Source organism: Hyla sarda, chromosome 10 (assembly GCF_029499605.1).
Source record: "Hyla sarda isolate aHylSar1 chromosome 10, aHylSar1.hap1, whole genome shotgun sequence".
NCBI classification, from domain to species: Eukaryota; Metazoa; Chordata; class Amphibia; order Anura; family Hylidae; genus Hyla; species Hyla sarda.
This window is the reverse complement of record NC_079198.1, coordinates 14,364,511-14,389,979: the sequence shown is the minus strand read 5'-3', so window position 1 is coordinate 14,389,979 and position 25,469 is coordinate 14,364,511. Positions and strand designations below refer to the sequence as shown.

At 44.8% G+C, this 25,469-nt stretch overlaps 1 protein-coding gene and 1 long non-coding RNA gene across 6 annotated transcripts in view; one reads left to right on the top strand and one right to left on the bottom strand.

Moving 5' to 3' along the window:
• CADM4 (cell adhesion molecule 4) overlaps positions 1 to 25,469 on the top strand; it is a 384,618-nt gene that overhangs the window by 194,667 nt on the left and 164,482 nt on the right. The window lies entirely within an intron of this gene.
• Positions 14,039 to 16,653, bottom strand: LOC130294363 (uncharacterized). The gene is made up of 3 exons (XR_008848469.1): positions 15,708 to 16,653; positions 15,307 to 15,413; positions 14,039 to 14,688 (listed from the first exon to the last, which is right to left on the bottom strand). It is a non-coding gene; the product is annotated as an uncharacterized LOC130294363 (long non-coding RNA).

The window sequence follows — 25,469 nt, the reverse complement described above, 5'->3', positions numbered from 1 at the left end:
CTGCTTCTGCCTTCTCCTTCTCTACAGTGGCCTTCTTGGACTCTGGTTCTGCAGGAAATTTTATTTTGGCCTCTCTCGTCAACAGGTTCAACATCCCAGTGACCAGTCTCGCCAGACCCCTCTACATCAATTGTGTAAATAATGAAAGATTGGACTGTACCATACGTTTCCGCACGGAGCCCCTTCTTATGAGCATCGGATCTCATCATGAGAGGATTGAACTTTTGGTCCTCCCCAATTGCACCTCGGAGATTCTCCTTGGACTTCCCTGGCTTCAACTTCATTCCCCAACCCTGGATTGGTCCACTGGGGAGATCAAGAGTTGGGGGTCCTCTTGTTCCAAGAACTGTCTAAAACCGGTTCCCAGTAACCCTTGCCGTAACTCTGTGGTTCCTCCAGTAACCGGTCTCCCTAAGGCCTATATGGACTTCGCGGATGTTTTCTGCAAAAAACAAGCTGAGACTCTACCTCCTCACAGGCCTTATGATTGCCCTATCGACCTCCTCCCGGGCACTACTCCACCCCGGGGCAGAATTTATCCTCTCTCTGCCCCAGAGACTCTTGCCATGTCCGAATACGTCCAGGAGAATCTAAAAAAGGGCTTTATCCGTAAATCCTCCTCTCCTGCCGGAGCCGGATTTTTCTTTGTCTCCAAAAAAGATGGCTCCCTACGTCCTTGCATTGACTACCGCGGTCTTAATAAAATCACGGTTAAGAACCGCTACCCCTTACCCCTCATCTCTGAACTCTTTGATCGCCTCCAAGGTGCCCACATCTTCACTAAATTGGACTTAAGAGGCGCCTACAACCTCATCCGCATCAGAGAGGGGGACGAGTGGAAAACGGCTTTTAACACCAGAGATGGACACTTTGAGTATCTGGTCATGCCCTTTGGACTGTGCAATGCCCCTGCCGTCTTCCAAGACTTTGTCAATGAAATTTTTCGTGATCTATTATACTCCTGTGTTGTGGTATATCTGGACGATATCCTAATTTTTTCTGCCAATCTAGAAGAACACCGCCAGCATGTCCGTATGGTTCTTCAGAGACTTCGTGACAACCAACTCTATGCCAAAATTGAGAAATGTCTGTTTGAATGCCAATCTCTTCCTTTTCTAGGATATTTGGTCTCTGGCCAGGGACTACAGATGGATCCAGACAAACTCTCTGCCGTCTTAAATTGGCCACGCCCCTCCGGACTCCGTGCTATCCAACGCTTTTTGGGGTTCGCCAATTATTACAGGCAATTTATTCCACATTTTTCTACCATTGTGGCTCCTATCGTGGCTTTAACCAAGAAAAATGCTGATCCCAAGTCCTGGCCTCCTCAAGCAGAAGACTCCTTTAAACAACTCAAGTCTGCCTTTTCTTCGGCTCCCGTGCTCTCCAGACCTGACCCTTCCAAACCCTTCCTATTGGAGGTTGATGCCTCCTCAGTAGGAGCTGGAGCTGTTCTTCTACAAAAAAATCCTTCCGGGCATGCTGTCACTTGTGGTTTTTTCTCTAGGACCTTCTCTCCAGCGGAGAGGAACTACTCCATCGGGGATCGAGAGCTTCTAGCCATTAAATTAGCACTTGAGGAATGGAGGCATCTGCTGGAGGGATCAAGATTTCCTGTTATTATCTACACCGACCACAAGAACCTCTCCTACCTCCAGTCGGCCCAACGGCTGAATCCTCGCCAGGCCCGGTGGTCTCTGTTCTTTGCCCGATTTAATTTTGAGATTCACTTTCGTCCTGCCGATAAGAACATTAGAGCCGATGCTCTCTCTCGCTCCTCGGATGCCTCAGAAGTTGATCTCCCTCCGCAACACATCATTCCACCTGACTGCCTGATCTCCACTTCTCCTGCCTCCATCAGGCAGACTCCTCCAGGAAAGACTTTTGTTTCTCCACGCCAACGCCTCGGAATCCTCAAATGGGGTCACTCCTCCCATCTCGCAGGTCATGCGGGCATCAAGAAATCTGTGCAACTCATCTCCCGCTTCTATTGGTGGCCGACTCTGGAGACGGATGTTGGGGACTTTGTGCGAGCCTGCACTATCTGTGCCCGGGATAAGACTCCTCGCCAGAAGCCCGCTGGTTTTCTTCATCCTCTGCCTGTCCCCGAACAGCCTTGGTCTCTGATTGGTATGGATTTTATTACTGATTTACCCCCTTCCCGTGGCAACACCGTTATTTGGGTGGTCGTTGATCGATTCTCCAAAATGGCACATTTCATTCCTCTTCCTGGTCTTCCTTCTGCGCCTCAGTTGGCTAAACAATTTTTTGTACACATTTTTCGTCTTCACGGGTTGCCTACGCAGATTGTCTCGGATAGAGGGGTCCAATTCGTGTCTAAATTCTGGAGAGCTCTCTGTAAACAACTCAAGATTAAATTAAATTTTTCCTCTGCATATCATCCCCAGTCCAATGGACAAGTAGAAAGAATTAACCAGATCCTGGGTGATTATTTGCGACATTTTGTTTCCTCCCGCCAGGATGACTGGGCAGATCTCCTTCCATGGGCCGAATTCTCGTATAACTTCAGGGTCTCTGAATCTTCCTCCAAATCCCCATTTTTCGTGGTGTACGGCCGTCACCCTCTTCCCCCCCTCCCTACCCCCTTGCCCTCTGGTCTGCCCGCTGTGGATGAAATTTCTCGTGACCTTTCCATTATATGGAGAGAGACCCAAAATTCTCTCTTACAGACTTCTTCACGCATGAAGAGGTTCGCGGATAAGAAAAGAAGAGCTCCCCCCGTTTTTTCCCCTGGAGACAAGGTATGGCTCTCCGCTAAATATGTCCGCTTCCGTGTCCCTAGCTACAAGTTGGGACCACGCTATCTTGGTCCTTTCAAAATTTTGTGTCAAATTAATCCTGTCTCTTATAAACTTCTTCTTCCTCCTTCTCTTCGTATCCCTAATGCCTTTCACGTCTCTCTTCTCAAACCACTCATCCTCAACCGTTTTTCTCCCAAATCTGTTCCTCCCACTCCTGTTTCCGGCTCCTCGGACGTCTTCTCGGTCAAGGAGATTTTGGCTGCCAAAAAGGTCAGAGGGAAAAATTTTTTTTTAGTAGACTGGGAGGGTTGTGGTCCTGAAGAGAGATCCTGGGAACCTGAGGACAACATCCTTGACAAAAGTCTGCTCCTCAGGTTCTCAGGCTCCAAGAAGAGGGGGAGACCCAAGGGGGGGGGTACTGTTACGCCGAGCGCTCCGGGTTCCCGCTCCTCCCCGGAGCGCTCGCTTCACCTCCTCCGCTGCAGCGCCCCGGTCACGTCCTCTGACCCGGGGCGCTGCGATCCTGCTGCTAGCCGGGATGCGATTCGCGATGCGGGTAGCGCCCGCTCGCGATGCGCACCCCGGCTCCCCTACCTGACTCGCTCCCCGTCTGTTCTGTCCCGGCGCGCGCGGCCCCGCTCCCTAGGGCGCGCGCGCGCCGGGTCTCTGCGATTTAAAGGGCCACTGCGCCGCTGATTGGCGCAGTGGTTCCAATTAGGGTTATCACCTGTGCACTCCCTATATTACCTCACTTCCCTTGCACTCCCTTGCCGGATCTTGTTGCCTTAGTGCCAGTGAAAGCGTTCCTTGTGTGTCCCTTGCCAGTGTTTCCAGACCTTCTGCCGTTGCCCCTGACTACGATCCTTGCTGCCTGCCCCGACCTTCTGCTACGTCCGACCTTGCTTCTGCCTACTCCCTTGTACCGCGCCTATCTTCAGCAGCCAGAGAGGTGAGCCGTTGCTAGTGGATACGACCTGGTCACTACCGCCGCAGCAAGACCATCCCGCTTTGCGGCGGGCTCTGGTGAAAACCAGTAGTGGCTTAGAACCGGTCCACTAGCACGGTCCACGCCAATCCCTCTCTGGCACAGAGGGTCCACTACCTGCCAGCCGGCATCGTGACACTTGTGCCTTCAGCGTGCTCCTATCAAGCACCTTGCGCAAATTCCTCTATGCGTTTATTTTTTTAACCCTTTCCCAGCTCTTCTAGATTCCATCTTGAAGGAAAGGGTTAACTTTGCCTGTACCACATGCGACATTTACAATTGGGCTACGCAATGTTCCGGCAGTAGAAGCAGCACTCGTAGCTTACAGACAAATGGATTGTTATTATGTTCATTTCCAGGGAAGGTTTACCTAAGGTTAGCCCGTGTTCATATCTCTTCATACACATTACTGCGGGAACGAGAAGCGCTAACGAAAATGCATTTGTTTGTTTGCGGCAGGAACAGGTTCCAAGGTCATGTGAAGGACAAACAAATCACCTAAATTGGTGAAATAAGAAATTCATTTGAATTCTGTCCGACTAGACTCTTTCCTACTGATGGTAACGACCAAGTTGTAAGCAAGTATGCCCTATTAACTGAGAGAGAACATGGTACCCTAGATCAGTGGTCTCCAACCTAGTCCTTATGGCCCACCAACACCAACCTAGTCCTTAGGGCCAACCAAGATTCATGGTTTCTTCAGGTCTTCCATAGGAGTATGAAAATCCTGGGTCTTGAAGACTGTGTTGTCCTAGATAGATGTGAGTAGAAACGTATATATTATCTCTGGCTCTCAATTGTATATGTTTCATAAAGAGAGTCCATGTGACTGCTATTGGGTCACAAGAAAGAGGGGGCCCAGCCCAGGTTGACTATATCTCTTATGTTATGCAGAATGAAAGAAGAAAAAGAGGGGTATTCCCTTAGTGTTGTCAATGGTTCCACCACCACTATACCATATAGTGCCTACTAACATTGGAGGGTCGTGCATTGCATAAGAATAAGGAGGAGATATACAGTATGCTGCGCCAAGGACCCAGTCCAACAACCAAAAGGGAAGAGGATAACTGGATAAATTGAAAGAAACCAGAAAGTTTGGGTAAACCCCTGACCCAAAGTTTTGTGGTTCCTCTAGAAGATCCTGTGCAGGGGTTTCTTCTGCACTTCTATGATCATAAAAAGGAGATTGGTGCAAACAAGTGGAGCCATTTTGTTCACTTTTCAGGTATCTGGATAGCGATGGTAGCCTTTCGAGAATTGGTCTGGCCATATGGTCCAGAATCAGCATTGTTGAGATACCCTAAAATCTGCCATACATGGCAGATTTTTAAGAATTCAGGAATATATAGGGATAGTTTCAGCATTTCTGGTAATCAGGAGTAGCAATAATAAATGGATCCAAGATAGGACCAGGACTAGTGCAAGGATTTTTGCCTCCCTAACCTAATTTTGCTGCCCCTTGACCCTGCACATTGGCTCCGCCCTTTGACACGCCCCAACTTACTACTGGGGTGACACACTGTTACAAACCTCCTCCTCATGTAATCACCTTACTACTGGGATGACACACTGTAACAAGCCTCCTCCTCATGTAATCTTCTTACTACTGGGGTGACACACTGTAACAAACCTCCTCATGTAATCTCCTTACTACTGGGCTGACACACTGTAACAGCCCCCTCCTCATGCGACGGTGGTTCTGTCTGGGCGGGTGGCTTGGATGAGCGGCGTGTGCTTCAGATGGTGGCTGGTTACTAACTTTCTGCAGCGGGCAGAACAGCGCCCCCGTTAAGAGGGCGCTCTAGGCGGCTGCCTATTTTGTCTATAGGCATAATTGGCCCTGGATGGGACACATTACATATACTCTCCTTTGGGACTCTCCTGTAAGCACTATACCCTGTAACGGATGTAGCCTACCTGGCATGGTTAACCACTACTATGGGGGTGGTATTGGTGAGGTGAGCCTGGAATCATAAACCCTAATGCAAACCCTCTGCACCTCTTTGCTGTTGTTTCTTCAGGCGCCCATACATTTTCAATACCTGTTGGCCAAACAGTTCGGCCTACAGATTTCTCTCTCGACCTCCCATTACACCTCAACATTTGGCATGGTCAAAGCTTTATGGCTTCTCTCCAGAAAGGAGAGAGACAGGCCACATCCAGACAGCTCTGGCACCAGCTTATACCTCCAAGAACAAAAAAATTCATCCTTCTCTCCCATCATCATCTGTTGGTGGAGAGCCGGTAGGCCGCCATACACCTTTTATCAGTGGTCTCAAACTGTGGCCTTATGTAACACTCACGTTTCAAAAGACAGGAACGCCGGTGGATGTAGATCCGCTGGACCTGTGTGGCAGATGACTCTGACCATACCAGGGAGCTTTCACCAGAGCCCGCTGCAAAGCGGGATGGACTTACTGCAGCAGGCGGCACCCAGGTCGCTACCACCTGCACGACTATACCACATAGGCTAAGGAGATGCGAGGCATTGGAGGGATAAGGCAGCTCATAGTCAGGATAGCAGAAGGTCAGGGCAGGCGGCACAGTAGCGTAGTCAGGACGTAGCAGGAGATCAGTAGGCAGGAGGCAGAGGAGCAAGGTCAGGTCACAGAACAAAGGATCAGATACACAGCAAGGCAACTCTCAGGTATGCTTTCTCTCAGGCACAAGGCAACAAAGATCCAGCAGGGAAGTGTGGGAGCAGGAGGAATTTATTAATGAGCCACAAGTGTACTACACTAATGGGCGCACTGGCCACTGGCGACTTAAAGCTCCAGTACGTGCCCTAGGGGATGGCCCTAGGGACAGGAGAAGCACCTGGTGAGTGACGGACTGGGATTCGCATGCGGGCAGCAGCAGGTAACTGGACCATGCGCTCACAGCCAGCGTGTGCGGCCGGAGGGCATAACGTAAAACCTTAGATAGAGTCAACTGATATCTTCGAAGGTGGCGGGTACGACCAACTTAAGCCATATACCTTAGATCAGTGGTCTCAAACTGTGGCCCTTCGGCTGTCCAGGCATGTTGGGAGTTGATGTTTTGCACCACTGCCTTACATACAGTCAAACGATATCTCCGAAGGTGGCAGGTACGACCAACTTTAGTGTACTATATATTAGGGATCGTCCGATTATCGGTATGGCCGATATTATCGGCCGATAATCACGATTTTGGGCATTAATGGTATCGCCAATTACCTTGCCGATAAGCCGATAATGCAGCGCCCCCGCACCGCGACCGACGCACCGCGACCGCCCCGACCCACCGCACCGCGTCGCACCCCCCACCGTAGTGCTGGGCGGTATACCGTTATGGATTTTTGCCCATACCGCTATACCGGTCTGGCCCCTCCCCCACCCGCCGAGTCAATAAAAAAAATTAAACTTACCCGTAATGGGGGAGGTCCGGGCCATCCATCGTTCCTGTAGTGTCCGGGCGCGTTCCGGGTGAAGGGTGAACCGGTCCGGGCTGTCCTTCTTCTCCGGCGGTCATCTTCTCCACTCCGGGCAGGCTCCGGCCTAGTAGCTGTGCACGGGCGTCACTGCGCAGCAGGGTCTATGCAGCGTACTAGGCCGGAGCCTGCCCGGAGTGGAGAAGATGACCGCCGGAGAAGAAGGACAGCCCGGACCGGTTCATCCTTCACCCGGAACGCCCCCGGACACTACAGGAACGATGTATGGCCTGGACCACCCTGACAGGTAGGGGGAGAGAAGCGGGTGGTGGCGGCGGCGGCGGCGGCCTATGGCACCGCAAAAGCCACTGCAGTGCATTGATTTAAAGCGCCCGCTTTAAATCAATGATCTGCAGCGGTGTCGTGGGGGCATAGATAGCCGATAACTTATACCGGAATATCGGTATAAGTTATCGGCTATCGGCCCTAACCTCCACCGATTATCGGTATTGGCCCTAAAAAACAGATATCGGTCGATCCCTACTATATATGATCATCTTCCCCTTCACATGGTTGACCTCGGGGGGTTGGTGCTTTGTGCCCTTTTGGAGTTTTTCTCTGGGGTGATGCGTATGCCCCTGCTTATCCCAACCCCCATTCTTTTCTTTGTTTCTGATCACATACAAATTACGTTTCCATTATCTCTTTATATTTTAGCTTTACTTTGTCGTTCTTAATGCTTTGTTGAGCATCAGATCATATGTTTCTTGCAACATATCTCCTATACTTAACTGCATGGTAAACGTTGTGTATTTAGGGGCGTATAATTACACGACTGAGGGTGGATGAACTTGTCCCAACATAAACCGCTACAGTATTTTTGAAGCATTCACAGTAATTATATTTGCCTAATAGAATGTGTGCAAAAACAGGAGGCAGCTAATGTGATTAATTTCTTTTTCAATCTTCCCTTAAATTCCTCTCGAGCGGCTCGATTGTCTCCTAAATCCGTTTACTCCGCTTTTGTCTTAAAGAAGTATGCCGGAGTATTCCTTTAACCCCTTAACATGGACGTAAATGTACATCCTGGTGCTGCGGTACTTCGCGCACCAGGACACACATTTACGTCCTGTACATGACCGCGAGCATCGGATCGCATCGATTGGGTCTTGTGCGGCATGTCCCGGCTGCTGATAGCAGCCAGGGACCCGCCGGTAATGGCCAACATCCACGATCGTGCGGATGTCTGCCATTAACCCATCAGATGCCATGATCAATACAGATCAAGGCATCTGCGGCTATATTATATGCTCATCTGATCGCGCGGCACGGCCACGGGGATCAGATCAGCTAACATGGCGGATGGAGGTCCCCTCCCCTGCCTCTGCCGCCTTCCCAGCTACTTCTACTCTGGTCTGAGATCGAGCAGACCAGAACAGAAGATAGCCGATATCACTGATCAGTGCTATGCGCTATGCATATCACTGAACAGTATTCAAAATTAATAAAAGTTTTATATACACAAATGTGGTATCAATAAAAAGTAAAGATCACGGCACAAAAATTAGCCCTCATACTGCCACTTATGCGAAAAATGAAAAAGTTATAGGTCGTCAAAATAGAGGGATTTTAAATGCACTCATTTGGTTAAAAGTTAGCGATTTTTTTTCAGCGCAATAATAATAGAAAAGTATGTAACCATGGTATAATTTTAATCGTATTGACCCACAGAATAAAGAACACATCGTTTTTACCATAAATTGTACGGCGTGAAAACGAAACCTTCCAAAATTTGCGAAATTGCAGTTTTCCCCACACAAATAGAATTTTTTTTTCGTTGTGCCATACATTTTATGGTAAAATGAGTTATATCATAACAAAGGACAACTAAAAAGGACAAAAAAACAAGCCCTCATACTAGTCTGTGGATGAAAATAAAGAAGAGTTACGATATTTGGAAGGTGTGGAGGGGAAAAAAAATGCAAAAAAAAAAAATTGGCCTGGTCCTAAAGGTCAAAATGGGCTTGGTCCTTAAGGGGTTAAGGATGAACTGACAATGTATTCTGCCTAATGCAAGGCCTGAGAGGACGGACATGACACAAGGATTTTCTCTTCAATGTCCTGCCCCTGAGGCTCTGATCTTGGTGGAACACAGCGTATATAAACATTATATATAATATATATATATAGACAGTCCAATAGAATGGAACCAGCACCGGATGATTACCATTGAGGTGCACGTAATCCACCCGTTTGCCAAATATCGGGTTCAATCCATACTCGACTTTTAGGAAACAGCACCAGCACCTGGTAAAAATGGAGTATAAACATATCTCCATGTCAATTCATGAATCCTAGAAACCATTACTTTCTGCATAGAATGATGTCTACCTAAAAAAGCCCCCCTACTTTAATGGGGTACTCCACCCCTAGACATCTTATCCCCTATGTAAAGGATAGGGGAAAAGACGTCTGATCATGGGGGGTCCAGCCACTGGTTCGGGCGGCCGTGGTTTGGACATCACGCCACGCCCCTTCCATTCATGTCTATGGGAGGGGGTGTGACGGTTGTGGTCGCTCGCCACGCCCCCTCCCATAGACAAAAAATGTTCAGAGCGCCCGGGGTGCCAGCCGAGAAATTGCGGGGGTCCCAGCGGTCGGACCCCGCAATCAGACATCTTATCCCCTATCCGTTGGTTAGGGGAAAAGATGTCTAGGGGCGGAGTACCCCTCTAATTTTGGGTTTTCCTCTTCCAGATATATATATATATATATATATATATATATATATATATATATATATTTATATTCACCATAGACATTCATGAGATCTATGAAAATTTCAAGCCAAAATATAGTGTCTCTTGTAGAATGACACTACAGCCCCACAATGAGTCTCATGATATATACGGTACAACTGCAGGATCCTATTGTCGTATAGTTATATATGTATACTGTATATAATAGCTGCAACCAGAATGCATTCTTTTTCAAGGTATTTTGGAAGGAATGATAAGCAAAACAGCTCTCACACCGCTTTTTCCAAATGGTTTCCTTTTTTAGGGTACATTCCCACACGGCGTATTTGCTGCGTATTTACTGCTGCGTATTTTATTTTCTCTGTTGAAGTCAATGGGTAGGAAAATACGCAGCAAATACGCAGCAAAATACGCCGTGTGGGAACGTACCCTAAAAGTCAGTGTTTCTCTCCAAATAGGAGTCTTGGAAACTGACTGGGAATGTATGTCAAGCCAGAGATCTCTCCAAATGGAGATAATACCCATCTACATACAGCTGTTTGGGGGTGATTACCTCATGTGTTGGCTGGCTAGTTAAAGACCTATCATCATGGGACTAAAGAGGTTTCTCTTTAAGGAAAGTGTCATGAAGACGTTTGGAGACTTATTCGCTGTTAACATTCCGTTGGGAACTCTGTGAAGAAATGATATGCAAATTAACTCACACTACTTTCTCCAAGTGGCTTTCCCTTAAAAAGTCAGTGTTTCACTCCAACTAGAAGTCTTAGAAGCTGACTAGGAATGTATGGCAAGCCCGAGATCTCTCCAGAAGGAAAGAGTACCTAGATTGTTTCCATGACTCCTTGTTTGAGTGAAACACTGATTTGTAAAGAGAAAACATATCCTCTCTTTCCAGAATTCCCAGTGGAGCGTAAATGACCTATAAGTCTCCACTCCACTCGTCTTTATGACTCTCTCCTTAAGGAAAAATATTACCCCTTTAGTCAAGGTTTGTTGAAATGGTATTCAAAGAACTACAGACAACATGGTTTAGTGGAGTTGCCCTTTAAGATGATTACCTGACCATAAAAAGTCATCAGTAAAGAACCCGTTGCGTGTACTGTTCCTTAGTTATGGTAATGAGGCCTAATGGGTTACGTCCAGAGTTGCCAACACTTTAAATTAATTTCCATCATCCATTGCTGCAATCTGAATCAGCATTAGCATTTCATGAACAAGACTCTCTCAGAAGACCTTGGAGCACCGAAGTCCGCGTCGTGTCAGGTTTGCTGAATTTGATTATATAATGGCCACCTGTCCCTTATTTCCAGGGACTGTGCCAGGTTGATTTGTCCTTGGAAATGTGTATTCCTGGACTTGTCCCGACTTTTCAGGACTAACCAAGGGCTTCTCCTCACAGATGGGCCGTTTACCCCTGGTGCTCTCATTACTGGTAAATGCTTCCGAACCGTGTGCAGAATTTGGCTGTCCCGGCAATCATTGTTCTGTGACAGCTGCTCACGATGGCCATATTGTGAATGAGCGATAGACCGGCTCCCATCCATGTCCGGAATAAAATATTGTCACTCACATTTCATAATCCTATCACATAGTTTAGAACTTTGTGCCTGTAAATGGTCTCTTCCTGAAAACGCCGTAGCAAAGGAATGCACACCATAATGGCTACTGGCGATGCGGAGTGAAGGCTTGTGATGTCATGCCCCCTCCCATAGACTTGCATTAAGGGGGCGTGACATCACGATCCTCCGGCCATCACAATACAAGTTCTGCTCAGCCATAGCCATCTTGACCTGATAAAGTTTACCACCTTATAACCCCTGCAGCCATACTTAGCAATAGTCCCGATTTAATTAGGGCAAACCTGAGAACTTTGTCAAAAAATTGATTGGGTTTATGTAAAGTTCTAGATATGGGTATTGCGGGGGACATAGGTGGCTTCTGTTGGTTTTCCTGTTGGCTTCTAAGGGGTGGGTCAAACTAGTGAGGGAATGCAAGTACAGGTCAGCCATAGCCAGCTTAACCAGGGCAAGGATTAACACCTCATATCCCCTACAATCTTACTTGCCAATAGTCCCGATTTTATTAGGACAAATCTGAGAACTTGGCAGAAAATGGATTGGGTTGATGTTAAGTTCTAGAGGTGGGTATATTTAGGGCATAGGTGGCTTCTGTTGGTGTTCCTGTCGACTCCTTATGGGCGGGTCCCTCTTGTGAGGGAATACAAGTTTAGGTCAGCCATAGCAAGCTTGACTGGGGCAAAGATGACCACCTCATAATCCCTACAATCATACTTGCCAATAGTCCTGATTTTATTAGGGAAAAGCTGGTTGAAAAATGGATTGGGTTTATGTAAAGTTCTTGATGTGGTTATTTTGAAGGCATAGGTGGCTTCTGTTGCTGTTCCTCTAGGCTCCTAAGGGGTGGTTCTTAAATGTCCTGACTATGTTTGATATATATGCCTACAACAATTGGCTAAAACACTTGAGACATCTTGTGAATGAAGAAGGAATTGGGGCCAAGAATCTCAATGCTCAACATCTTCTAAATATTCAATTGTGGGTATAGTACCTTGCACGCCAACCCCCGAATAAAATGGAAAGGTCCTCATGCCTCACCCACACAGGTAGGAAGGAATGGGCTCAGCCCCATAGTTAAGTCATTCCTGTTCTTTTGTGATGACCTAAAACAATGGACAACTGTTCCATTTTTGAAGAAGCTCTTCTAAGTTCTTCTCTCTCTCTGTTGCCTAGTCATTGCCTAGTTATGGAAATTAAAGGGGTATTCCAGGAAAAAAAATTTTTTTTTTGTATATCAACTGGCACCAGAAAGTTAAACAGATTTGTAAACGACTTCTATTAAAAAATCTCAATCCTTCCAATAATTAGCAGCTGCTGAAGTTGAGTTGTTCTTTTCTGTCTGGCATCAGTGCTCTCTGCTGACATCTCTGCTTGTCTAGGGAACTGCACAGAGTAGAAGAGGTTTGCTATGGGGATTTGCTTCTACTCTGGACAGTTTCCGAGACATGTGTAACCAGAGAGCACTTAGACAGAAAAGAACAACTCAACTTCAGAAGCTCATAAGTACTGAAAGGATTAGGATTTTTTGGGTGAAAAATGTATCCCTTATCCTAAGGATAGGGGATACGTTTCAGATCACGGGGGGGTCCAACCGCTGGGGCCCCCGCGTTCTCTCTGTACTGGGCCCCGGCTCCCTGGCCAGATAGCACGTGTTGACCACCGCACGAAGCGGCGGCCGACACGCCCCCTCAATACATCTCTATGGCAGAACCGGAGATTGCCGAAGGCATCGCTCCGGCTCTGCCATAGAGTTGTATTGAGGGGGCGTGTCAGCCACCGCTTCGTGCGGTGGTCAACACGCCTCCTTCCCGCGGGCTGTCGGGGCCCCGTACAGGAGATCGCGGGGGGCCCCAGCAGTCGGACCCCCCGCGATCTGAAACTTATCCCCTATACTTAGGATAGGGGATACGTTTTTCACCACTGGATATCTCCTTTAACTATTTGGAGCCAGTTGATATATATAAAAAAAATGTTTTTTCCTGGATAACCCCTTTAAGAGGAACGTGTCCTCCAAATTAGTTCTTGATGATATCTCTTCTCTTCCTATAGACTAAATTGCTTATGGTACAAAGCATAAATGTTCTATCGTAAGCCACGCCCCATCCATAAGCCACACCCACCCATAAGCCACACCTCCTCACGTGAGATACTTTGTTACTTTTCAAGATTCTTCCTACACTTCGATGTTGGCTGAACCTTTGGCAGAACCAACCATATAATGCCGTGGTCTCCAAACTGTGGACCTTTAACCTATTGGTTGACTCTATCTAAGGCAGTGGTGCAAAACTACCACTCCCAGCATGCCCGGACAGCCAACGGCTGTCCGGGCATGCTGGGAGTGGTAGTTTTGCAACAACTAGAGGTTCACAGTTTGGAGACCACTGGTCCTGTGTGTATAAAGGCCACAAGGATCAGACAGTTGGATTTCAACATGCACACTCAGCCAAACCGAGCATGCATGTACATGGAATATCTGAAGAGATAGCTGCCTAAAATGTATGACCAACTGTACATTCCATTATACATATTCTTTATATATATATATATATTGTTAACCAAAGCATTTTACCCTCCATTCTTGTCCTAATGGAAATAGTTTCTATGGACGGCGAGTTATTTCATACATTCTGTCCTTTTTATAAGTGACATAATATTATAGACCACATAATTCTGTCGGTAACCGATAATAATGGGCAGCGACAGAACTTCTCTTAATGTTACCTTTTTGTTTTAATAACTTACATTTTAAGGTGCAACCGCTTTGTAAGAACCAGGAAGATCAGGCTGAACAAAACTACAGCTGCTTTCTAGGTCATTAGTCTGCCATTAGGGAAAATGCCCCAGGACAGGGCTTGTCTACTAAGGTTGGCATGTTTTTTGCCCACATCATGCCCACTCACAATCAATAGTCATACAGTGAAATGTGTTTTTTTTCTTGCACAGCTGCACTAGTAAGTTTTATTACTGGAACTGGGTCATGTGATCACCAGCCTGACTTCCTATGGACTACAGGAGGACATGATCCCCTACCAGAGCCCTCCTACTAGCTCCCTGACCTCTCCCGGCTCTATCTGCTATCTCTATGGGATCAGGATGTACAGTAGGCACCTCCCATATCCTGCTCTCTCTGTATATTGCTGCTATCTCTGTGTAATCAGGATATATTGTAGTTATACATCTCCCCTTCAGCTTTATCTTTATACTGCTGCTATCTCTGTAGGATCAGGGTATATTATAGTTATACACCTCCCCTCCAGCTCTCTCTGTATACTGATGCAGTTATTTCTATGAGATCAGAATATATAATAGTTACACCCCTTCTCTCCAGCTCAATTTTAAAGGGGTATTCCAATAAAAAAAACTTTTTTTCCATATCAACTGGCTCCAGAAAGTTAAACAGATTTGTAAATTACTTCTATTAAAAACTCATCCCTTCCAGTACTTATCAGCTGCTGAAGTTGAGTTGTTCTTTTCTGTCTGACCACAGTGCTCTCTGCTGACACCTTTGTCTGTCTCAGTAACTGTCCGGAGCAGGAGAGGTTTGCTATGCGGATTTTCTCCTACTCTGGACGGTACCTGAGACAGACAGACAGATGTCAGCAGAGAGCACTGTTGTCAGACAGAAAAGAACAACTCAACTTCAGCAGCTGATAAGTACTGCAAGGATTAGGATTTTTTTTTATTAGAAGTAATTTACAAATCTGTTTAACTTTCTGGAGCGAGTTGATATGAAAAAAAAGTTTTTCACTGGAATACCCCTTTAATACTGCTGCTGCTATCTTTAATACTGCTGCTGCTAGTGAGCACAAATGCTAGTCCCGCCCTCACTTACTAAACTTTGTCCCGGCCTGTGCTTCAACTGGGCTAAAGATGATGCTGCAGCCGGACAGGAAGATTTGTACAGAGATCCTTAGTGGTCTTTTGTATAGGCCATGACTTCTATAAAAAGAAATACACATTTTCTTATGAAGAATATTAGAAAGGTTCATGTTTTGCCAAGACATACAACATATAAAAATGTTTTTATTGTTTGACAGTATCCATTTAACTTTCTTCTGTTACAACTACAGAAAACTGATTGCAGACTTTTCCTACATTAAAATCAACAGTAAATCTGTATGCAGTATGATCAAGAGCTCCCCCTAGAGGTAGCTGCCGGTAGATAACTATTTGTTATAACTTTATGTGGATTTGGAGTTTTGTATCCAAAAAATAAAGCTTGGACCTATTTACCTAGCTGCTCAGTTGTCCCCGGGGCTGAAGGGTTGATCTAATATCCATTTTAATTGTTCCTCCTTAACTATACGTGCCCTCCCTGAGTCTAATGTAATGGCAGGAATCCAGTAACTGTAGGCTACATAAGTAATCTAATAGAAAAGCAAATCTTGAGGGATTATAGTCATAATTATCATATTTCTCTGCATTGTCTTAAAAAGAAAAGTAAGCTGATTGGTTGCTACGGGTTACTTAAAGTTAATACAGTTTTTGCCATGTTGTTGGGGGGGAAGGGAGGGAATAATTACTTTTAATTGTGTACATTGTAGCAGCTCTGTTTTCCTTCCTTGGATAAATGGAGCAAATTCATATCCTGCAACATTTTCAATAAATAATTATTTTTCTATAGCGGGGAAGGGGCCGCCGACGGCACGCCAACTGTTCATAAATTACATCTTCCAGGATGCTGAGCAAATGGATGACGGAGCATCATGGGAGATTTTTAGTAGTGGCTGGAGGGCTGAAAGTGGCCTCTATCTGTTCTATAGGCAACAAGGTGTAGAGGAGTAGAAAGCAGACGGCGTCCACTGATGAGGCTGGAAATTACTTATTTTCTTAATTTTCTTCTTTGATCAGCTTAAATGAAAATCCGACCATTTTCTACTTTTTTCATTTGTGACAGTCATATAAAAATTTTAGTTACCAGAGACAAACTGGTTGCTAAGGATATTATAGCTGACAACCCACTGAAGACACTTGTTGCTAGGGATGTTATGGCTGACAACCAAGGGTCAAGTCCTGAGAAAAAGAAATGTGGGAACTCACCCAAGCTTTCCACTAAAGGACTGGTCCTGCAGGATTCCTACTAATGTTCCTGCTGTGAAAAAAGTGCAGGAACTCAATTCCCACGTGTTCCTGCAGGACTTGGCCCTGCTGACAAACCACTGAAAAGAATGGTTGCGATACGTCATGCCACGCCCCCTCCATTCATGTCTATGAGAGGGGGCATGATGGCTAGTACACAGCCGTCACACCTCCTCCCATAGACATGAATGGAGGGAGCGCGGTGGCTGTGTTCGCCAGTCATCCGGCACAGCACGGAGTTCGCTCCGTGCACCAGATCACTGGCGTGCACATGTCTAGCAGCGGAGTACCCCTTTGAGGAGTCTAGTCTAATCTCTGGATTTGATTAGGAAATCCAGTTAGAGGTCTGGATTTGTTTAGAACTTTTGGTCTTCTGGATCAGTTTAGGATCAGCCGCCTTTCTGCTTGTTAAAGGGGTACGCCTTTCCAATAGGGGATAAGATGTCTGATCACCCTGCTGCACTCGGTGTTCGTTTAGAGCGTTGGGTGTAGCACCAGAGGCTCGTGATGTCACGGCCAAGCCCGTTTGTGATGTCACGGCCACGCCCCCTCCCATAGACTTGCATTGATGGGGCGAGGCTGTGACATCGCGAGTAGAGCGTGGCCGTGATGTCACGAGCCTCCGCCCCGCATTGCCAGTCATCGAAGTTCGCTCTGTGCATCGGATGTCTGAGATGCCATAGCCGAGATCGCGGGGGTCCCTAGCGGCTGGACCCCCTTGATCAGACATCTTATAGCCTATCCTTTGTATAGGAGATAGGATGTCTAGGGACGGAGTACCCCTTTAGGGTACGTTCACACGTACAGGATCCTGCACAGATTTGATGCGCAGGATTTATAACTGCTGATTAGAAGCTGCGCTCAGTCATTTAGTTTACATTAAAATCTGCAGCAGAAAATCCTGCTCATCAAATCTGCGTACGTGTGAACGTACCCTTAAAGGGGGAACTCCGGTGGAAACATTTTTTTTTTTAATTAACTGGTGCCAGAAAGTTTAACAGATTTGTAAATTACTTCTATTAAAAAATATTTATCCTTCCAGTACTTATTAGCAGCTGTATGCTACAGAGGAAATTCTTTATTTATTAATTTCTTTTTTGTCTTGTCCACAGTGCTCTCTGCTGACACCTGATGCCCGTATCAGGAACTGTCCAGAGCAGGAGAAAATCCTCATAGCAAACTTATGCTACTCTGAACAGTTCCTGACATTGACAGAGGTGTCAGTAGAGAGCAGTGTGGACAAGACAAAAAAGAAATTCAAAAAGCAAAGAATTTCCTCTGTAGCATACAGCTGCTAATAAGCACTGGAAGGATAAAAAAAAGTAATTTACAAATCTGTTTAACTTTCTGGCACCAGTTCATTTAAAAAAAAAAGTTTTCCACCGGAGTACCTCTTTATGTAGATTTAATTTTGACTCTGTATTTGATTAGCGAGTATGGTTTTGGGTCTGTATTTCCTTAGGGGTTTCGGGTCCAGATTAGTTTAGGTCTGGTTTGGAACTTTTAGTTAGATGGTCTTGTCTTGACATGAGGATATAATCTGAGGTTGTTTTTTTTTCTCCTTGGGTTGTAGCACGTTCCAATAGAAATAGGCAGGACAATAATGTTTAAAATGTTTCACCTTTGTACGTTACTTTTCAGGATCTCCCTTCTCAAGAGTTTGCAAGTGTGGCTTCAAATACATCATGGCGTTGAGAGATAAGCCATCCCTAAACCTTTATAGATTAGATTTAATTAGTAAAGATTCTACCATTTAATTCTCATTGGCAGCTGAACCCTTGCGCCCATCTGTAGACGCTTTCCTTGGTGCAGAGCGTCATTTGAATCCACTTGCGAACCTTTCAAAACTATTTACAACCTTTCTGTAATGTCTTCCGGTGACTATTCGTTCCGGCCTTGGTGCAGAGCGTCATTTGCATTCATTCGCGAACCTTTTGAAACTATTTACAACCTTTCTGTAATGTCTTCTGGTGAATGTTTGTCCCGGCCTTGGTGCAGAGCGTCATTTGCCTCCACTCGCGAACCTTTTGAGACTATTTACAACCTTTCTGTAATGTCTTCCGGTGACTATTCGTCCCGGCCTTGGTGCAGAGCGTCATTTGCATCCACTTGCGAACTTTTCGAGACTATTTGCAACCTTTCTGTAATGTCTTCCGGTGACTGTTTGTCGCGGCCTTGGTGCAGAGAGTCATTTGCATCCACTCGCGAACCTTGACATTTTCCCCACCACGCTACGGGAAAATGTCATCCTGTGGCCACCGAAGAGTTAAAAGATGCCTGCAGTGGTTCCGGCCCTATCCTTGGAGGGTCCTTGTTTATCAGCTGTTAAATATTTAAGGAGAACAGCTGTTTGGTTCCTGGGTATGAGGTAGACACGGCGCCGCGTATGGGTAATAATTTCATCCCTTATGGTGATGGCTGATAAACCGTTCTTGGGTATATGAGATGAGGAGTCTTCTGCAGCGGGTCTTTACCAATCAGCCGCCTTCCTGCTTCATTTTCCTGGCAGCGGCTCTTCATAAGCAGATACTGTACACTCTGCAGCGCCGCTATCTCTCTGTATATAAACATCCTATTACATTCTGTGCATTCTCGTTCTGGAGGTTTTAGACAAGTGAGATGCTCAGGGCACTGTTGCATCTCGGTGGGGGTAGTGCTAAGCCATCTTATTTTATGTAGGTCTTTTCGAGACACCCCAGGGTGCCTGGGTGAAAATTTGTTAGGTGATCCAGGTTCCTATTTTGCTATCTATAAATGGTATCATTAAATAAGGTGGCAGCAACACGTTATATGTGAGAATTGTGTCATTCTGAGCCGCGCCGAAGATGTCTCCAGAAGAGGCTTCTTATAAGGGACTGAACAAGAGGACACCATGGTACACACTATACGAAAATCTCAGAGAGAGGCAAAAAACGGTCTTATGAGACCCTGCTTATGAGATCACAATGACGGAAGGACTCAAGCCAGCACAGGACAAATGCTTTTATTTATAAAAAGGGACAACGCGTTTCGGCACATACAAAGTGCCTTCAGGTCAAATCACGCCAGTGCTGCTAAACACTGGAATCCACACCAGCATCTCTTGCATCCCCCCCCCCCCCCCTCATAAAGAGAGTGCTCTAGGCGGCCGCCTATTTTGCCTATAAGCAGAGCCAGCCCTGCACTCTAACCAGCCCTATAAGTGCCAGTCAGAATAGTCAATCATATCCCTGGAGAACTTAAAACAGGGCAGGTTTCAGGATGGGGTAAAATGGACAATTGCACAGGGCTCCATTTCCATGGGGACTGGAGGAAGATGGCAGTGTGGGCACTTTATGGTAATACTACTTAGATACTGTGTGGAGGTATTATTTAGCATGATATGGCAGTATTTGTGTACTGAATGTACTGTATATTGTGAACTTTGTATGAAAGTATTATATGGTATTATATAGCGGTATTATATGTGCACTCTACAGCTATATGGTGTGGTAATTTAGAGGTATTGTTTGGTAATTAAAATGACAGTATTATTCGTATTGAAAAAAAATTTATATTGTGAACTTGTACTGAAGTATTATATAGCAGTATTATATGTGCACTCTACAGCTATATGGTGTGGTCAAATAGAGGTATTATTTGGTTATTATATGGCTGTATTATTTATGAACTGAATGGTTTCATTGTGTGGGCTTTGTATGGAAGTATATGGCATTGTATGGCAGTATTATATGTGCATTGGTTATTTAGAGATTATTTGGTAATTATATGACAGTATTATTTGTGTACTGAATGTACTGTATATTGTGAACTTAGTACGGAAGTGGTATGGCGATATTATATGTGCACTCTGCAACTATATGGTGTGATCATGTGATCATATACAGGTATTATTTGGTAATTATATGGCTGTATTATTTGTGAACTGAATTGTTTCATTGTGGACTTTGTATGGAAGTATTATATGGCATTGTGTGGTGGTATTATTTGTGCACTCTACAGCTATATGGTAGTGGTCATTATATAGAGGTATTGTTTGGCTATTACATGACAGCATTAAATGTGAACTGAATGATTTTATTGTGTGGACATTTTGTATGGAAGTTTTATTTGGCATTGTATAGTGGTATTTGTGCAATAAAACACTGTCTATTGTAAACATTGTATAGAAGTATTATTTGGCATTGTATGTCAGCATTATTTAAACATAGAAGAATATTGCGTGGGCGTTGTATGGAAGGACTATTTGGCATTGTATAGTGGTATTATTTGTGCACTAAATGGCTCTATATGTTGTAAGGCAGTATTATTTGTGAACTGAAATGTTTTTATTGTGTGGACATTGTATGGAAGTGTTATTTGGCAATGTAGGGAGTTATCATTTATACAATGAAAAATATTGTGGGTATTATATGGAAGTATTATTTTGTATTCTATAATGGTATTATTTGTGCACTGAATGGCTGTGTATTGTGGACATTGTATGGAAGCATTATTTGATATTCTATAATGGTATTATTTGTGCACCGAATGGCTGTATATTGTGTACAGTGTATGGAAGCATTATTTAGTGTTGTAACTGGCAGTATTATTTGTGAACTGAATGTTTTTATTGTGTGGACATTGTATGGAAGTATTTTTTTGCAATGTAGGGTGGTATTGTTTATACAATGAATGATATTGTGTGGGTATTGTATGGAATTATTTATTATTTGGTATTTTATAATGGTATTATTTGTGCACTGAATGGCTGTGTATTGTGGACTTAGTATGGAAGTATTATATGGCATTGTATGGTGGTATTATGTGTGAACTTTACAGCTATATGGTGTGGTCATTTAGAGGTATTATTTGGTAATTATATGACAGTATTGTTTGTGTACTGAATGTACTGTATATTGTGATCTTTGTATGGAAGTATTAGATGACATTGTATGAGGGCATTATATGTGCACTCTACAGCTATATGGTGTGGTTGTATGGAAGTATTATTTGGTATTCTATAATGGTATTATTTGTGCACTGAATGGCTGCATATTGTATAGTGCCAATATTTCTCTAGGTACTCCAGTGGGGCCTTTAAATGAGGACAGCTAGCTCTGCAACTCCTATAGCAGTGGTCCCCAAAGTGTGGACCTCCAGATGTTGCAAAACCACAACTCCTAGCATGCACGGACAGCCGTTGGCTGTCCGGGCATGCTAGGAGTTGTAGTTCTGCAGCATCTGGAGGTCCACAGTTTGAAGACCATTACCCTAACCTTACCATAGATTGTATCAAAGCTTTTAGCTTTCTATATCTCTATGCTATATCATATACTTCCCAGGTATTCTAATACGTATGTTTACGGATCTCTGTAGCTGGGACCCCCCACAACGCTATAGTCTTCCCTCTCTCAAGGACATCTCAGTGGAGGTATACATGAGTTTTATCCCAATCTTTTCCCATCCCTTACGCCCGTCTCTCCCGCACATTACCTATTTGCCATCGAACGAAAAAACAAACCGGTGTCCGCCCCCGAGCGCTGCCCCATGTGTAATTTCTATAGATATCATAAAAGGATCTGTCACATTCTCTCTCTCTCCATCTTCCCCCGCTTCCCCATCCTTGTCACATTAATTCCTCCATTGTTTCTCCCCATATAAGTGTCCCCATCTCTCGGAGGATATATCTCCCTGTCAGTGCATTGCATTTAGTCCACTCCCTCCAGCCTTTTTCTCTAATCTCTACCATTATCACAGCAAGGATTTGATTTCCCTTAAGCAAACCATTTAAAAAAAAAAAAAAAAAAAATTTTTGCAGCTCATCCCTTCCTCCTTGCCTATCCTCGCTGCCGCAGCCTCACCCCGGGATTCTGTATTCCTTATGGGAACATCTTGCCTTGACCCTTGCAGACAGACAGAAAGCTATTAACTCTCTTTCCCCCTTCATTCCAGCAATGCACTAAGGGTAGACGGCAATTCATCATGGTGCCCGACGGGTTTCTCGGCCGAGCGGGTTAACAAACCACATTGCCAATTATTTAAAGGACATCATTAGGCGGCTTAGGTTCCCTCTACCTGGTTATAGCCTAATATATGGTAAGAGCTCCGTCTCCAGCAGAGAGTGAAAACACATCAGACCTGCAATTTGTTTGTTGGCTGCTTAAGTCTCGTGGAAGGTTTATTGTGGAGGCAATTACTGCCTGAAGTGGCAGCACTTTATAGGTCTTTGTGACAGCTACCAACACCACCCATCTACTATTTCATTAGCCATGCCAATAAGTGATTGGCAGGAGAAAGCGAGAGCTTGCATTCCCGACCTGCCGGCCCACCACATACCGGAAAAAGCAGTCACTATTTGATTTACAGGTTTTGCCATTAATGCATTAGGCCTCAACTTTTTGAATAGACAATTTCGATGTCTGTAAGGTCAGCATGGGTTTCAGTGCACTTATATGTTATCCTGAAGGCTGAAAAATCCAGTCAAATGATGGTCTGATGAACAATATATGTGATACGCCTGGCAGTATATACTGGGCTGTATGTGTGATCTACTGGACAGTACGTAAGGCCTGCTTGGCTGTCAGTGTGCCCTTTTGGTCTGTATATGTGACCTACTGGACAGTATATGGCCTACTGAGCTTCAAATGTATTCCGCTGGGCTGTATGTGTGCCCTACTGGACAGTATATGGCCTACTAGGCTGTATATGTGACCTATTAAACAGTATATAGTCTACTTCGCTCCATATGTGACCCACTGGGCTGTATGTGCGGGGTGCTGTTCTGTATGTGTGGCTTACTGGGCTGTATATGTGGCCTACTGGACAGTATATGGCCTACTGAGCTGTAGCTGTTGGCTGCTGGGCTGTGTGTGTTGGGTACTAGGTTGTATGTGTGGCCTACTGATCTGTACATGTGACTTACTGGACAGTATAGGGCCTATTGGGCTGTATATGTGGCCTGCTTGACTGTAATTGTGACCTGCTTACCTGTATAAATGGCCTACTGGGCTGTATATGTGGACAACTGGACTGTATGTGTGGCCTGTTGGGCTGTTTGTGTGGCCTACTGGGCTATGTATGTGTGGTCTGATGGGTTGTATGTGTGACCTGCTAGGCTGTATGAGTGGTCTGATGGGCTCTGTATGTAGTGTACTGGGTTGTATATGTGACCATTTTAAGTTTAAGAAGAGTAACTTGAAGTTCCTGGGCCCCAATGCAAAATGTGGCACAAGGTCCTTGGAATCTTGTCTTTCTTCACCAGCACCAGTATGCGACTGCTACCTCTATACTCTTATACTTCTCTATATCTACACCCTTGGCTGGTTCTTTCGGTCCATTCAGTAATCCAAATAAAGGCCACAAAAGACCTATATCTGTTGTTCAGCCCTTGAAATGACTGGAAGCAGATGGCCTTTTATGCCAGGGTAGAGCCTGGAGGATAAGCTGTAGAACTTTATGAAAAATATGTGAAGAATTCTTATGATGGAGTCACAGTGGGAAATGATATTCCTAGCATTTCTTATGTTCTTGGGCAATCCAGAGACTTGGCAACTTTGGCTTTCAGTTACTATATCTAAAACTACTATCTAGGTTCCCAATGGACCTAAGATACATATGGTATAGTTATCTGTCATTTCATTGCCAAAATTAGTTATACTGCTATGCTAAGTGGTTGAGTCCCATTCTTCAATTGGGGGCCTTTTGAATTTTGTTACATACATGGCACTTTACACAACAACCTAGGTGATTCCACCTTTTGATGGCCACATATGGTACCTGGGGCTTGTGACCACCATGATCTTAATAGTAATTTTATAGCAGCACTTTTTAGTGATTGTACAGTATAGAATACTTTATATAGGGGCCTTAGATGCTCACTGCATGGTCCGTTTGGGCACTGTACAGTACATTTTTATGTGGTATATTATGATGGTAGCACTGGATGACTAGGCACCAAATGGTAGAGGTGCACTCACACAAGGTACCACTCAAGCCAACATATAAGACAAGGCTGGCCCTTATTTAATCATGTAATAGGTCCTGTACTAGAACCATCGTAATACACGTGTTAACCACTGTTTAAAGGTGTTCTATTTTTTGGCCACTTCTATCCTTATGACTGAAATATATATGAATCCACCTTAGAAGGTACAGAGGCACTTGTGTAAATTGCTTCCAATTGAGCCCAGATAATCCCATTCCAGTGGCACAAGAGTAGGATCCCCTCCCCCTACAAAAACAGATGAACCCTTTCAGAAAAACATCTCCATATGGGCCATTGCTACCCCAAAAATCTTTGTTGCTAGCATCGTGCCAGCACATATAACTGTATTCTCGAAAATCAAAATAACTGTATCGGTATAAGAAAGGCGCCGTGACAGGATAAACCATATATTCTAAAATAATTAGAACGTCACTGGGCAAAGTCCGGTGATGAGAAAGAAAGTGATAGAAAATCAATTTTTACAATATAGAACCAAATCCACAAGGTTAGCACCAGGTGACTGTAACTTATTGGTATTGAAGCGCACAGCAAAGCATTGAAATATGGAACAAACATTGAAGAAAGGATAATAAGGTTTTGTCGGTTTGTTGAAGCGATAATGGATTCTTAAGTTGCCCGCAACAGTTTTATGCATTTTAATTGAACCATCGTGTGCTAAAGCGTCTTATCATTGAAAGTTTTCTTCTCACAGTGAACGATTTCTATGTGATATAATGAGATTCTGAGCTTCCTCTGTAAAATGTTCCTTACCATAGAGACAGATACTGACGCTCAAAACAATCGGGCGGGTTGGCTTAGCCCACTCCACAGGCAATATATAGGTACCCCATATTCTTCATTGGGTTACATCTGCTACTGACCACAAGCGCTGGAGACCAGGCAACCATCATGGTGCCCCTTCTTTATATAATATGAATGTCTGTGATTGAAAACCAAGAGGGTCAAAGTTT